Raw genomic sequence first — 14,662 nt, 5'->3', positions numbered from 1 at the left:
CTCTCAGAAGCCCTAAGGTTAATCATGCAGTCTTTGCCTTGATGTTACCAATGAGCAGCACTTAAGCAGTCACCTGGAAGATCAGTGGGAACAGAAAAAGCTGTTTTCTTGTATCAGCAATTATCTTATAAGTTTATATCATCATGCTTCACAAAAGATATTGCTATTCAAATAGAATATTGAGTCATCCTCTTGCCAAACCAGGAACAGGTGCAGGAATAGGGAACATACCAGAAAGAAGCACTTCCTGTACCACACAGAAAACTAGTGCCTGAATCTTGTTAGAGAAGGCCATGTATCTGTTTTTCACTCAAACCATGTCTCAATACCTCTACAATCAGCAGCACAGTGCATCCAACAATCTGGATTTCACAGCCCACTGTGTTTTTATTTGTGCCCAGTATCCCAGTTAGACATTACAGACACAACTCAAAGACTTATGTCATCCATACAACTCCAACCTCCCAACTATCCATCAAAGAAGCTGCCCACAATGTCATTCACTGAATGTAGTCTGTTTGCATGGCTTGTGCTGCATGAACACAGTTGCTTCATGCCATTTTGTTACTCTCCAGCTCCTATATAGGACAAGAGAGGTCCAGGTCCCAGCTGAAGCACATTCCTGTCTACTCTCCCATTGGAAGCAGAAGATGCTGCACCCAACTGCACCACTGCTGAACAGACAATAAACTCTTCACACAGCTGCAGCTCACCCTACATGGAGACCTCCAGGTCAGTTGAATAATAAGGCTTTATATCTGAATAAAACACAGGCCCATGCCTCCTCATACTTTCTCACAAGCTAGTCAGGGCTTCACAGACAAGGTCTGACAGTAGAGTAGGATGTGCCAGGTTGTGTTTGAAAAAAGAGACTCAGGAACAGCCAAGCTCTGCATGGCAAGGATGCCATAAGTATGAAGTAGAGGTAGGAAAATATGCCATAAAACAACATGCCTGTTATGGCACATAATATGCCCTGTATGGCACGAAAGACTTTAGGAGCTTCAAATGTGGACACCAATTTCAGCATAAATTGTTCTCACTCGGCTGGAAGTATGATATGGGGAAAAAGTGTGCAGAGAGAAATACTTATTTGTCCAGGGCCATAACCTCAGTATCTGTAAACCCCATTAATATAATAATGCAAGAAGCAGAATTTAGAAATCGAGTCATTTCTACAAATACTCCTTTAGTTTGTTTCACCACTGATTTTCACAAGACATTGCTCTCAGACCTGCCCCTTTTACTTTTTTGAAAGCAAAATGTGCTCCTGTCAATGAAGTCATGAAGACAGGTCAACAGTTTCTTGAGAAAATAATTTGGATCTCTGATCATAATTTTTCCCATCAGTGCAATAATGATCCAATAATATATTATCCTAGCAGAGCTGATACACAAAAATATGAAGGCACTAGATTTTCTTCCTATGGCATTCAAAAAACCTGCAGGTAGGAGCGCTTCACAGAGAGCTTAGAGTGAACTTGGTATCGGAAACTGGGCAATGCTTTACTTATTTACTACAGATGTACAATATAAATTCCCTCTGTGGGTTATTCCCTCTGTGGAATAACCTTTCATCTAATCCTGCAGCGGTTTTTCACATTTGTTTCACATCCTCCCTTCTGAGTCATTTCTTACAACCCTGGAGAAAACTTGAAGCCTTAGTTGGCAAGTATCTGAAGCCTGTTCCCCTAGCCATACCCTGATCAAATCTATATTGTATATCTGAAGTTGTTTCAAAAGAGTTGTTTCAGACATTTTTTTTCATAGAAAGTGTTTCTCTTCTGCTTCAAGCTACCCATGAGACTGCAGGAAAGCCTTCTCTACATGCTGTGAACTTTTCTTGAGCATCACCATTCCCAGGGAGAGTCTTACACTTAATGGTCATTTTCACAGCAGATATATATGAAAACTTTGTAACTTGTCAAAAATTTAATATAAAAACTTTCTGTAACTTGCATTACACTGGTTTGTTGTAGGGGTTTTTCTGTTTGTTTGTTTCTTAGTTTCAATTTTGTATGTAAGCCGTGCACTGACTAATAGCTGTAAGGCTAGGCTGTCTTTGTGTAAGAGGTGATGATAAGTTAGATAAGTTACCTTTACACAGAAACTGAGCTACACCTTAGATGTGGTGTGAAGGAGGATCCCTGTACGGACAAATAGTGATAGCAAGCAGTGGCAGAAGTTGGAGATACCTAATATGAGAAAGATATTTCTGGAAAGTGAAACAGTTATTTGATAACAGCAGGATGTTCGGCCTGAAGACATTTGTACTTCAGCAGCTACTTCTACTTGAACATTTAGTATGCTTCCATTAAAAATCTGTTGTTTCATTTTAATTTGTTGTAGGAACTGTGAAGTCTTGGAGGATCTTTGCTGCCAAGATGAGGAGTTACCAAAGGAAGTGATCAGGCTGCATAGCACAAGGGAAGAGGAAAGAGAGATAGGACATTCTCCGAGGCTCAACAGCTTGAAGAGCCACCAATCCCACCTGCTGCTGAGAAGTTGGCAGTGTTCATCCCTAATATGAAGGTAAGTGCAACCTCTGGAGAGTGGAAGAGGTGGAAACAAGTGGCTTACAGCACAACGGGGAAGGCTCTTTTCTCACCTAAAGGCTTGCAGCTTCACTATCCTCAAAGCTGAGTAGGAGCTTCATGCACCTTCAAGCAAATTATCTGGTCCACCTGACCCTAAAACATGCAATAGTACCAGGAAGAAACAGTGATTCATTGCAGTGGGTGAGTCTTGCTGCAATTAATCACTGTTCAGGGTACAGAACAAACCACCTGTTGACCTGACATATCAATTGAAGAGATCTGCTGCCTGCTGGGTCCTCTGTCCAGGATAATGTGTAGGGACTGCAGAAGCTTGTCTGGCTCTGTGACTAATACCACTGCTCAGCTTCCATAGAAAAGGAAATTATACTGCTAGACAAAACTTGACTCTTGGGCCCAGATGGTGTTCTCAGTCCTGCTGGTGAAAAAAAAAGAACCTGCATGTAGGCAACAGAAGACTAAGATGAGAGGCATCCCTGAGTCCTGAGGGAGTTGACTGATGTATTTGCAAAGCCACTCTCATATTTGGGTGATATTTAATTTGGTGATATGTGAAAAGTGATGGCAATCATGTGAAGTCCCAGGTGACTGGAAAAAGAAAACATTGTACTCATCTTTTAAAAGAGTAGAGAGGAGGATCTTGGGAACTACCCATCTGTCAGCCTTCCCTCCATGCCTGGAGGATCATGGAACATACCCTCCCAAAAGCTGTGCTAAGGCACACATAGGACAGGGAGGTGGTTCAGGAAAGCCAGCATGGCAGCACCAGGGGCAGGTCCTGCCAGACCAACCCAGTCACCTTCTGCGGTGGGGTGACTGCACGAGTGGAGAGGGGAAGGGTGACAGGTATCATTTACCTGGACTTCCGGAAAGCCTTTGGCACAGGCCCCCGCAGCATCCTTTTCCCTTAAAATTGAGAGAGAGGGACTTCATGGGTGGACTGTTAGGTGAATAACAAATTAGTGGGGTGGTAGCACCCAGAGGGTTGTGGGCAATGGCTCAGAGTCCTGATGGACAAGAGGGACAAGTGGTGTCCCTCAGAGATCCATACTGGGACCAGTGTTATTTAATATTTTCATTTATGATGTAGACAAAGGGATTGAGTGCACTGCCAGCAAATTTTCAGATGAGTGACATACTTAACACACCTAAAGTATGACAAGCTGAGTGACATACTTAGCACACCTGAATGATGGAATGCCATTAAGAGGGACCTGGACAAGCTCAGGAAGTGGATCCATGGGAATTTCATGGTCCCCATGTGCAACTTGGGCAAACCCTGGTGTCAACACAGGCTGGGGATGAACAGAGCAGAGCCGCCCTGCTGAGAAGGGCTTGGGGTGCTGGTGGGTGAGAGGCTGGACATGACCCAGCCATGGGCACTCCCAGCCCAGAGAGCCACACGTGTCCTGGGCTGCATCCAGAGCAGGGTGGGCAGCAGGGCCAGGGAGGAGATTCTGCCCCTCTGCCCTGCTCTGCTGAGACCCCACCTGCAGGGCTGCATCAGCTCTGGGCTCCCAGCACTGAAATGACATGAGTCCAGAGGAAAGGCATCCAGAATATTGGAGGTATTGGAGAACCTCTCCTATGAGGAAAGGCTGAGAGAATTGGATTTGTTCAGCCTGGAGAAAAGAAGACCCAATTACAGCCTTCCAGTACCTGAAGGGAGCCTACAAGAAACCTGGAGAGACTTTGTACAAGTCCTGCCCTTGGGTCACAGCAAGCCCAGGCAGTGCCACAGGCTGGGGCAGAGTGGCTGCAAAGCTGCCCCAGGAAAAGGCCCTGGGGGTGCTGGTGACAGCAACTGAACATGGCATTCCATCATTCCATTTGTACAAGAGCATGTAGTGACAGGACAAGGGGGAATGGTTTCAAACTGAAACAGAGTAGGTTTGGATTAGATATCAGGAAATATTCTTTACTGTGAAGGTGGTAAGGCACTGGAACAAGTTGCCCAGAGGAGTTGTGGATGTCCTGGCAATGTCCAAGGCCAAACTGGATAGGGATCTGAGCAAGCTGAGGAAGTGGAAGGTGTCCTTCCCCACAGCAGGGAGTGTTGGAACTAGATGATTTTTAAGGCCCCTTCCAACTCAAATCATTCTATGTTCCATGATTCTATGACACAGAAAACACTGTGGTACAAAATGCCTTCAGTCTTTACTAGCAATTCCATCTTGCAGAAAACCCAGAGACACATGAAAAATTGGAGAAAGGAAAATGCATAGGGAATTCTTCCTTGGTGGAAGAGGATCAGGTCAGGGATCACTTAAGCCATCTGAACATACCAGAGTCTTGTTGGGATGCACACATGAGTGTGAGAATTAACTCACCTGTACCACTGTGAGGTAATTCTCAATAATCTTTAGTAGATGTTAATGAGACTGGAGAGTGTCTACCATGAGAAAAAGCTGACATGGGTCCAGTCCAGAAAAGAGAACTCATCCATACCTACAAATACCCAAAGAGAGAGTGCAACAAAGAGAGCCATGTTCTCCTCAGTGGTGTTCAGTGACAGGAGCAGAGACAAAACGCAGGGCATAGTCTATGTGCTTAGACTGAAACACTGGAGGTACTTTCTAAGCAACAGGAAACCCTTTTTTCTGTGAGGATGACTGGGCACTGGCACAGGTTGCCCAGAGAGTTTGTCGAGTCTCCCCCACTGGAGATCTGCAAAAGCCATTTGGGCACAGTCATGGGCAGCCAGCTCCAAATGGCTCTGCTGCAGCAGGGGTTAGACCACAGGACCTCCAGAGGTGCCTTCCAAACTCTGTCATTCTGTGATTTTGTGTTTCATTTAGCCTAGCATTTGTATATCTCACCAAAAAAAATGACATATAACTTCCAATTCTTTTTCAATTTAGGTCTTACATGGTGATAAATTGAATAATGCTCCTGCTGAAAATGCCTCTAAAGTGGTGAAATACCAATAGTAAGCAGGATAAAGCATTTTAGCCAATTTCAAGTGTTATATGAGAGAGCAGAATTAGGCAATTAACAATGCTTATCAGATGTTTTTGCCATTGCTTTCAATGCAATTTTAGATAAGCGTCTCTGAGACCTTACTTTGTTATTTATTCCTGCTACCAGACCTAGACCAGACTGTTCAATACATGGGTAGTTCAAACATTTAGTGTTCTACACACAAATTCTAAGACAATAAATCCCTGATTTTTCTAATTTTCTTTTTCTTGTGATCATGTAAAAGCTTTTGTGCAAATGTATCTCTTAGTCCTTCTGGTATTCCCAGAGCAGGGTGAGGCACTTGCTCATCATATTGTTTCTAGACATCATAGTCCTCTTACTAGTAAGTCTATAGAATTTCAGCCCTAGATGCACCAGTGCTTTACTTAATATTGTGACGCTACTTGTACCAGTGCAAGCTACTGATTTCCACCAAAACTGATCACTTGCATTGGTTCTGCCATGGGTGCTTGGACTGTGCCTTGGAAGGGGAATTTCCAGTGTTGTCCTCATCAAAGTTTCAGTACCTAACTGAAATCCAAGACTGCATTCATGCTGTAGGCATTATAGTTGATTGCTAAGTATAATGCGTATGTGGGACTCCTACAAAAACTTCTCAAAACCACAGTTTTTGCCCTTGTATTAAGCAATTCACAGGATCAGATATCCTTGGCTAGAGTTCATGGGAGCTGTACCTTTTCTGACCGTTTCCTTTCCTAGGTCTGCAACGTACCCCTCTTTAAACAAAACATACAAGGGTCAGGGAAAATTACAACATAAAAACCTCCACCGTATTTTCTGCAAGGGCAGATGAGACTATCCATGTCACTAAGACCATGCAAGGCAGGCATGAAATAATTTCACTTGACAATTTGGCCTACTACTTGCCTTATAGTGATACTGTCTTTCTTGCTAGTGAACAGGATAAAGTATTTTGGGTTAAAAGGGCAGATAAAACTGTCAGATTTTTATAGGATTCATCAGTTGTTTTCTTTGTGCTGTACTAATATTGGTAGTTCTTGTTTAATAGAGGATTTTCACTGTAGTTCTGGGAATGACAAGATATCCATGTCATTTTGTTGCTGTCTGAGCACACATGAGAGGGGAGGCTTAGGACTTTGACATTTGCAGTCCCATTGTCTAGAGTTACATACACACTTCCCCGTCTGTCCCATAACTTTATTAAAGAGCCCTTTTCAGCAAGGGTATAGTCTTTTCCAGAAGGAATCACTAATTTTCTGGTACAGACTAATTGCGGCTATAACCGGTTTGATTTTGTTTTCTCCTTTCTGTGGCTGGAGTGAGATTTGACACTTAACTAGGCTAGTTTTATTTTATTAAAATCTAGTAGATGTAGTATCTCCTCACCATGAAGCCATACACTGCATTTTTATCAATTGCAGGACTCCATCACTCAGCAGTAAGCAAATCTGCAGAGTAAGGATGACAAAAGCAACAGCTGCTATTTACCTTGACTAAAACTACCACAAGATGTCACCAGTGTCAAATATAGGAAAGTACAAAAATATTGCAGAGGCTTACTCAGGAAGTGTTTGCAAAGCTGGTTTACAAAATATACATGCTATAAAAATCACCACTGTTGTAAAGTTTGTCCAGTTAAAGCAAAATTTTTTATAATACATACAAGTAACTGGCATTACACCAATTTTTTAGCTTGGTTTAAACAGTGATTTGGTTTGTGGTTGCTGCTTGCATCTAAAACAGTTTCTTTGGTTTGGTTTTAAACTTTTAACACTTTTTAAAATATGGATTCAAAATTAAATATTGAAACACAGAGATGTTCTCTGACTAACCAATATTTTTTCCTGAACATTGTGTGTTGTGTGCTTTTTCAGTGAATTAATTTCTTTAACACTGGCTATGTTCAAGATTCTAAGTTAGGAGGATTTGGAAAGTAATTTCATAGTTGGAAAGACTTTCTCTTTTCTTGTAGTTTTCTTCAGAGTGTTATGGTTTTTTGATTTGGGGGTTTTTTTAGATGATGTGTGCTATGTTTGGAGACACTGCTTGACATCTTGCATTTTAAATAGTTTGCATCAGTTTAATACATTATCCCTGTAATTTGCCATTGTTTCATATCTACATTGTTTCAGTAAAAAGAAGACAACGTAATGAAGATGTAAGGCTGTGATAACTCAAGATGTTAGTCAAAACTGTACCCATTTGTTTCATCTACAAGGTTGTTAAAAACATCATCGCTATTTCAGTGATGTCATTTTAGTCTCCCATGGAGACTGATATCTCCATTTATCATTGTTCGCATACAAAAATAGGGAAAGTAGGTAGGGTAACTCGATCCCAGATAGATAAGAAACTGCATTCTGTCCAGAACATTGATTCATCAGCTGATTTTAAGGGAGAACATTCTTATTCTACCAGTATCTTCAAGTAGGCAAAACCAACAAAGTTGCCAGGAATGTAAATATTGCTGTTCAACATCGACTCCAAACACCTTTTCTTTCATACTTTACCATAACCAGTCACATTTATCTCTATAAACCTTTTCAAACTCCTTCCTCCAAAGGGTTTTGCTTCTTATTGTTCTCTTTCAAAACATGTTAGAAAGCAACTTCTGATGGGGTTGTGAATTATTTTCCACAAAAACTGTTCCCAAAAGACACTTGAACACTGCAGCTCAAACACACCTTCAGTCACACACATTTCTGACACCAAGAGAGGATGTCCTTGCCCTGCCAGCTGTGTGACATGATTTCAAAAGATTTTGTTATCATATGATTGTGATGATCCTGAAATGTAATCAAGATTTAGCCTTGATATATTTGCCCTAATTTTCTAGCTATGTGAACTGGTGCCTTAGGATTTTAGCTTTTATATTTTTCATATATTTGTAATCCTGCAATTCTTTAGTGTATAACTCTGAACTCCATACAGAATGCTAGCTACAGATTTCCCATTTTGGTCAGACAAAACAATTTCTCTCTAAGCCTAGGAATCAAGGACTCCTCGCCGTCTCAGGCCCTGAGAAATGTAAACAAAAGTGAGTTTGGGAGGGGGACCCAAACTGGGGTAAATTGCATCAGAACCATTTAGAGAAGATGATCAAAGGTCAAAAGCCAGAGAAGCTTCACTAAAAGAGGGATAAGTAATGCAGTAGCTGAAAAAATTAGGAGCCTTCAGAACCAGAAATATTCATATCTGCCTGAAGATCCCACAGCACATGACTGGCAAGAAAAAGCAATACAGATTGTGGATGTGTGGGATGTGAGCTTCAGCAGGAGGGAGAGGCACTGGAGCCATGGGGCCTTTTCTGTCTCATACTTCTGGGGCTCAGGGAACACCTAAGGAGGTCACTACACACCCCAAAGTGGACACACTGTGGGTGCAGAGGAAGTTTGGGCACTTCTGCTCTCTTTCAACCTTGCTTTCCTCATTTGCCTTTGAATTCAATAGTTAAATGAATAGTAAGCTCAGGAATCTTGTTTCTCATCATGAAGTTATTCCACGGGTCAGGGGAAAAGTTTGGTGGGCTACTGCCCCATGAGTGCAGTCCACTGTTGGCAAAAAATGGGACCACATCGGAGCAAGCATCATTTCCTATGTAAGTGTCTGTCAGAAATGCTTGGAAGAAAAGCATCTGCTCACTGGTCTGCCAGAGAAGGGCTGTAAGCTGATGGCTCTGCATCCTCACAGAATAAAAGTGTTTCCTCAGGTCCAGAGGGAACATCTGTATTTCAATACGTGAAAGAAGCACAAACAGGGAGGCAGGCTAGTTGTGCCTCCTGCTTTTTGCAGCAGTACAAAAGGATATCTAACAGCCCTCATACCTCTGTTGCTGTGTCTCCTTCCTTTGTTTTGTGAAGAAAAGATGTGTGACAGAGGGAGAAGCAAGATACCCACAACTGTCCCAGCAATTGTTAAACCAGGAAACAGCCTCAGACATTGGGCTGTCTGAAGTCTGTTGCAGGCTTCAGAGACAAAATGGGAATAGTCATGACACCAGGCCTACCATGAAGCACAAATGCAGTGAGTGAAAAGCACTTTTTGGGTGTGATATTTTTGTTCCTTAACTCCTATTGCGACATCATGGCAGCACAAATATAAAGGCTTCTTCCTCTCTTCCTCTCCCAGTTAATTTCCCAAGCTGGGAGAAATCAGGGGGTTTGAGTCTGGGTGACTTTAAAGTCACCTGCAGCAGTTCTCTCCATTTCATATCAATATCCAATTCTGCTTCAAAGATGTTCTCTATAATAAATAGAGACAGGGAGTACAAATTCTCTGACTCAGAGTACAGTTTCTTTCAAAGCTGCCTGTGTCCACAGCCCATGAAAAAAGCCACAATGTTTCTTCAGCAGTCCCATGCTAAGTAAAGGAGTTAAGACAATTCTCAAATCACACTTCCTGTGGATGTCTGGCAACAGCATTCCAAAAAACCTGCTCATTTGCAGATGTCTCCCTGTCCCTGGCTAAACCAGATTCTACCACACCCAGGGACTTGCAAACAGCATAAGTTCAGTCTAGAGTATTTCCTGTCTCCAAATAGATTTCTTAGCAATAAATAATGTGGAAAAAATGTGAAACAAAAGGCCCAATATCCCTTTCATACATTTACATTACAAACTTTGTTTCAGGTGCTGCTATTGTGATCTACTTTCAGTGTGTGTCAAGTTATTAAGTACAGGAGAAACAGGAAGAGAGACATAGGACCAAAACCAGAAGTGAACCAAACCCCCAACTAAGCAATGTGACTTTCCCTGTTCAGCAGTGCAGTACTGTGTACATCTGTCTGAGCAGAAATGCAGGCTGGACTGCATAGTCCGTTCTGGGAAAACAACCTGAGGCCACTGGCCTGGTGGTCCAGTACCAAGACTGGATCAATCTTTTCATGTGCTCATTCTGGGTTGAGTGTACTAGCAAGTACTTTGAAAACACCTCATTTATCCCTGCAGCAAACATTTCTCAGTCAGTGACCAGTTTTTCATAATGAGGCTGTTTATAGTTTCCATCTTTACCTGTGTATTGTGGCAGTAAACTGTTGCACTACCTCAGAGGCAACATCCAGTTAGCCACTCCAATTTACTATAAACCAGATACCTCTGGAGAGCTTAAAAGGCTAATTCCTTTATGAAGATTGTTGTTCTTTTTACTTCTTTTTACTGTATATGTTTTACTTCTTTTTACTGTATACACCATAAAAGGCATTCATGTTCATAAAGGTCACCATCAACTTCATTGCAGTGAGTAAGAAGGGTTGTGCGGCCTTCAGAGGAATCACAGCATGGGTTTGGTATGGGTTATAGCTTTGCAGTTTTGTAACCAACTCTGGGATTAGGCAAGTGGCTTCACAGGACAAGATGGTAAGAGTGAGTGCTAGACAAACTGGAGATAAATTCCACAGAGTCTGAGGGTCCCCAAACAATAGTCGTACATCTCAGTGTCTTATACCAAAGCTATTCCTCCTGCTTTTCATCAGCTGGGCAAGAAAGGCAGAGAAGTTTGCTGCTGGGAGACAGTAAGCTCTACAATGCAGGCAAACCAGAAACAGGCATTTCACACACCCCCTATTGTCCACAAGTGAATTCTCCAGGTCATATCTGACCTTTCATCTCACTACTTTGATTTCAGACATTACTACCCCTTTATATCAGATTGAATAAAGACTCTGTAAACAACCCTGAAGAAATGAAATACAGATAGTTTACTAATCTTTGAGGTGTACACCACTAAGTGACAACCTTTATTATAATAATTTTAGAAAGCACATTTTTCTTATGTACATCAAGATTTTATGAAATTCTACTTAAAGATCGGTTGTACAACAAAACTTATTAAAAAAAATTGTCGAAACAAGAACTAGGTTTTTTTGTTTGTTTTTTTTTTTCCCCACAGCCTTAAGGCACCATTTTGTAATGATGTGACATTACACATAGAGCTACAAAAAACAAAGTATGTCAGGTCATACAGTCAAGCGTTCAAAAACCAGGAAATAACTAAATTCAAGCTGGTGTATAAATAACTAAATTGGCAGCTGTTTCTGGAAAACAGTGATGAAAAGTTTGAGACCAGGTGCTTTCTTGATGCCAGGCTGCTTGAATGCAGCCTCCCACAGTGATGAGTAACTGCATTGAACTGAACAGACTCGTCACCCACTCTAAGTCCTTCCTATCATACACCACTCATATGCAGAATTAAATCTTAGTGATATTTTTAAAAAATACATGGGAAAATATGGCAGTACTATAATTTGCACGGTTATATTTTACAACTTGAAGTATGAATATTATGAATAAAAAGTTCTGGGGTACAAAAGACATTACTAAGGGTTCTGCTATTGCCCTACTTTTGAGCTAATCAACACAAAGAGAAAGAATTTGGTAAACTCTTATGTTCCAGACAGTTTTGTAGTACAATCAGTGATAAACATATCTTCAAAGATATTGACATGAATATTTCAAAGCAATGTTAGTGACACAGTGCAGTGTGTTGCTCTTCTGTTTTCTGTCTAAAGGCAGGTCCCACATGTCTTTTTGGACTGACACGCAATACCAGTTCAGCAACACAATGCTATAATGTAGAAATCACAACAGAACCTTCCATAAAAAGGAGGGTTGATGTAAATCTTGGGTAATCAGAAGTAAAAAATACCCTGAACATAGTTATCTGTATGTCCTGCTTCCCTTTGCTGTGAATGTCCACACCAACAAAAAGCACCCCATCCACACTGTAATTGAAGGCACAAAATTACCTTGGCTTTCTTCCCCTAACTGCAGTCTCCTTTCAAATCCTATGCATTCCTCCAAGAATGTGGGTGTGGGTGTGGGAGTGTCCCAGTGTGTCAAATATGTTGTATATTTCAGTGTGCACAAGGTACAATGATCCACAATGAGCCACTTCAACAAATAAGCAACCTTCAATATTTGCCGAGGGTTACCTTTCAACCTTTGCTGGAAATATTACCTTTCTCTTATTTTTCCATTATAGATATTTGCATTTGTAGATATTCTGAGACTTGTCCCTACAATGTAATAACAGTTACTCACTGTTTAAAATCATAATATATACTATTGGCTTTGTGGCTCCCCATAAAGATAAATTTTCATTTTAGCTGAACTTTGTGGACTATTAAATTCATATTTTCACACTGAACAGCTCATAAAACATCCTAGTGTTAAGAGGTTGCGAAGTCTCCAGATCTATGCATAGCTTTAATTCAAAAGTTTGAAAGAATAATCAGCACCCCATGCTGTTTTCTGTTCCCACAATTGACACTAATGCCTGGGAAAACCCTTCAGAGCTATTCAGCAATTATGTCTCCTCCCATTTTTGTGTTTGGTTTGGAAACCAGTGCAGGAGAGGCAGATTAGCCAAAACTAACACTATAATGCAAATGTCAGCTTCATACAAACTCTCTTCATCTGCAGCTAGGTCAAGACAATTGTAACATCATCTTATTTGCTCTTTGCACTGCCAAGTTATAACAGAAGGCTAATTTCCAATGAATTGTGACAGCAGCAGGTGTATACAAAATTGGAGGTTTCTTCCAAATAGTAGTACTGCTTGATTGTTGTCTGCTGCAGAAGAAACAAGGAAGAACTAGGCAGGATTCCTCACATGCTTCTTGTCTACACAACTGGGAGAGGCAAATGCACCCAGACATTTCAGACCAGGTTCTTCACAAGTTTTTTGCTAATTTGGTTTTTAAAACTGAGTTTTTTCTCTCTACAGCGCCACTTCATTAGAGGTGATGGGCAAGAGGACACTTTAGGTCTGTCTGTAGGGCCTAAATTTTTCTGCATTGATTATGTAGTAAAATGGGTCCCCTTGTTGCTATCTAGATGTAGAGGAATGCTAAACACAGGGATGAGTTCTCTCTGCAATTCAGTTTTCCAACAGTTGTTTCATCTGCATGTTTAGAAGAACAGACTTCTATATTGAGAACATATCTCAAATGCTATGGACATGCTCAGAATCTAAGCATCTAGGCCGCTGAATACAGCAAATCTGCAAATTTATAAATGGTCCACACACTCCAGATGTGCAACTATACTTGTCTGCTCTTTCTGTCTACTGCATTTTGTTGAAAAGTTGTCCTTGCCATACGAAGCTTTAAGAATTTGAAGGGCACTGTGCTAGCAGACTGAGAAGTCTTAACTTCTGAAATTTCAAAATGTTTTTGAAATGAAGGACCAATAGGTCCTTCAGAGAAAATGATGCGGTCTGTTTCCCAACACCTCTTCTTTGAGGAATTCTCCACCAAGACTATCAGCTGTATATTAACACTATGTCCTAGTAGAGAAGAAGGGATGGATTAAACCACCACAGAAAGAATAATCAGCACCCAATGCTGTTTCCTGTTCCCAGAATTGAGAGTCATTCCTGGGAAAACCCTTCAGATCCATTCAGATTTTTTCCAGACCTGTATTGTGAAATTCTCACTTGTTAAAAGACAGTGCTTTGGGAGCACTGTTCTTTCCACAAAGGCACACGTAACTTCTCCACTCTTGGGGGAAATCAAACACCTAAGAGCCTGTTTGAATACAGGGCTGAACATAAACTTATTTGACTAGTGATGTCCATGCAAACTAGTTACTGTGACAGTAAGTTCCTATTAAAAAGCATAATTACTCTAGTCAGCAAAAACTGTTTTCAGTTCGTACACTAAATATTCAGAAAAATCTGATCATTGCCTTTAAAATTGTGGTGTGTGACTCTTTTACATCTTAACACTGCTCTATTACAAATTGTCCTTTATGAAAAAGGACAACTAATTTGTTGTACACAGTCAATGTTTGCATGTTCTTAATAACCTGGCTTTAATTCACAGGATGTATGTAATCACTGTTAGATAAAAGAAAAAAATAATTCAAGTAACATTTAGTCTACTGATAACATCTGAAATCTAGTGCTTACTCAACTTACTGGATTCTAAGTCTAGAAAATGGCTGGTAACTTGATTTTCATTACCTGGTATTACTTTCTTTCCTGTTGTAATCTCACTTACAGTATTTGTTTCACATAATTTGTTTCATTCCCATATACACTCTTATTACCTTTAAGTATTACTAGATCACCCACCACCCTACAGACCATCACTTACTCAGTGCAAACTCTCACTTCACAGCAAATCATTCCTCTGCTGTCATTGCACTGGGATGTTATGTGGTGAT

General features: G+C 40.9%; 1 long non-coding RNA gene across 1 annotated transcript in view; it reads left to right on the top strand.

Annotated features, from left to right (window-relative positions):
- Window positions 1-14,662, top strand: part of LOC143692037 (uncharacterized) — a 35,771-nt gene that overhangs the window by 15,362 nt on the left and 5,747 nt on the right. Inside the window, exons 2-3 of the long non-coding RNA XR_013179900.1 lie at window positions 576-732; window positions 2,350-2,532. This is a non-coding gene — a long non-coding RNA (uncharacterized LOC143692037). The remainder of the gene's footprint in view (window positions 1-575; window positions 733-2,349; window positions 2,533-14,662) is intronic.

The sequence above is a fragment of the Agelaius phoeniceus genome, chromosome Z, assembly GCF_051311805.1.
Source record: "Agelaius phoeniceus isolate bAgePho1 chromosome Z, bAgePho1.hap1, whole genome shotgun sequence".
NCBI lineage: Eukaryota > Metazoa > Chordata > Aves > Passeriformes > Icteridae > Agelaius > Agelaius phoeniceus.
This window is presented reverse-complemented; position numbering and strand designations above follow the sequence as displayed.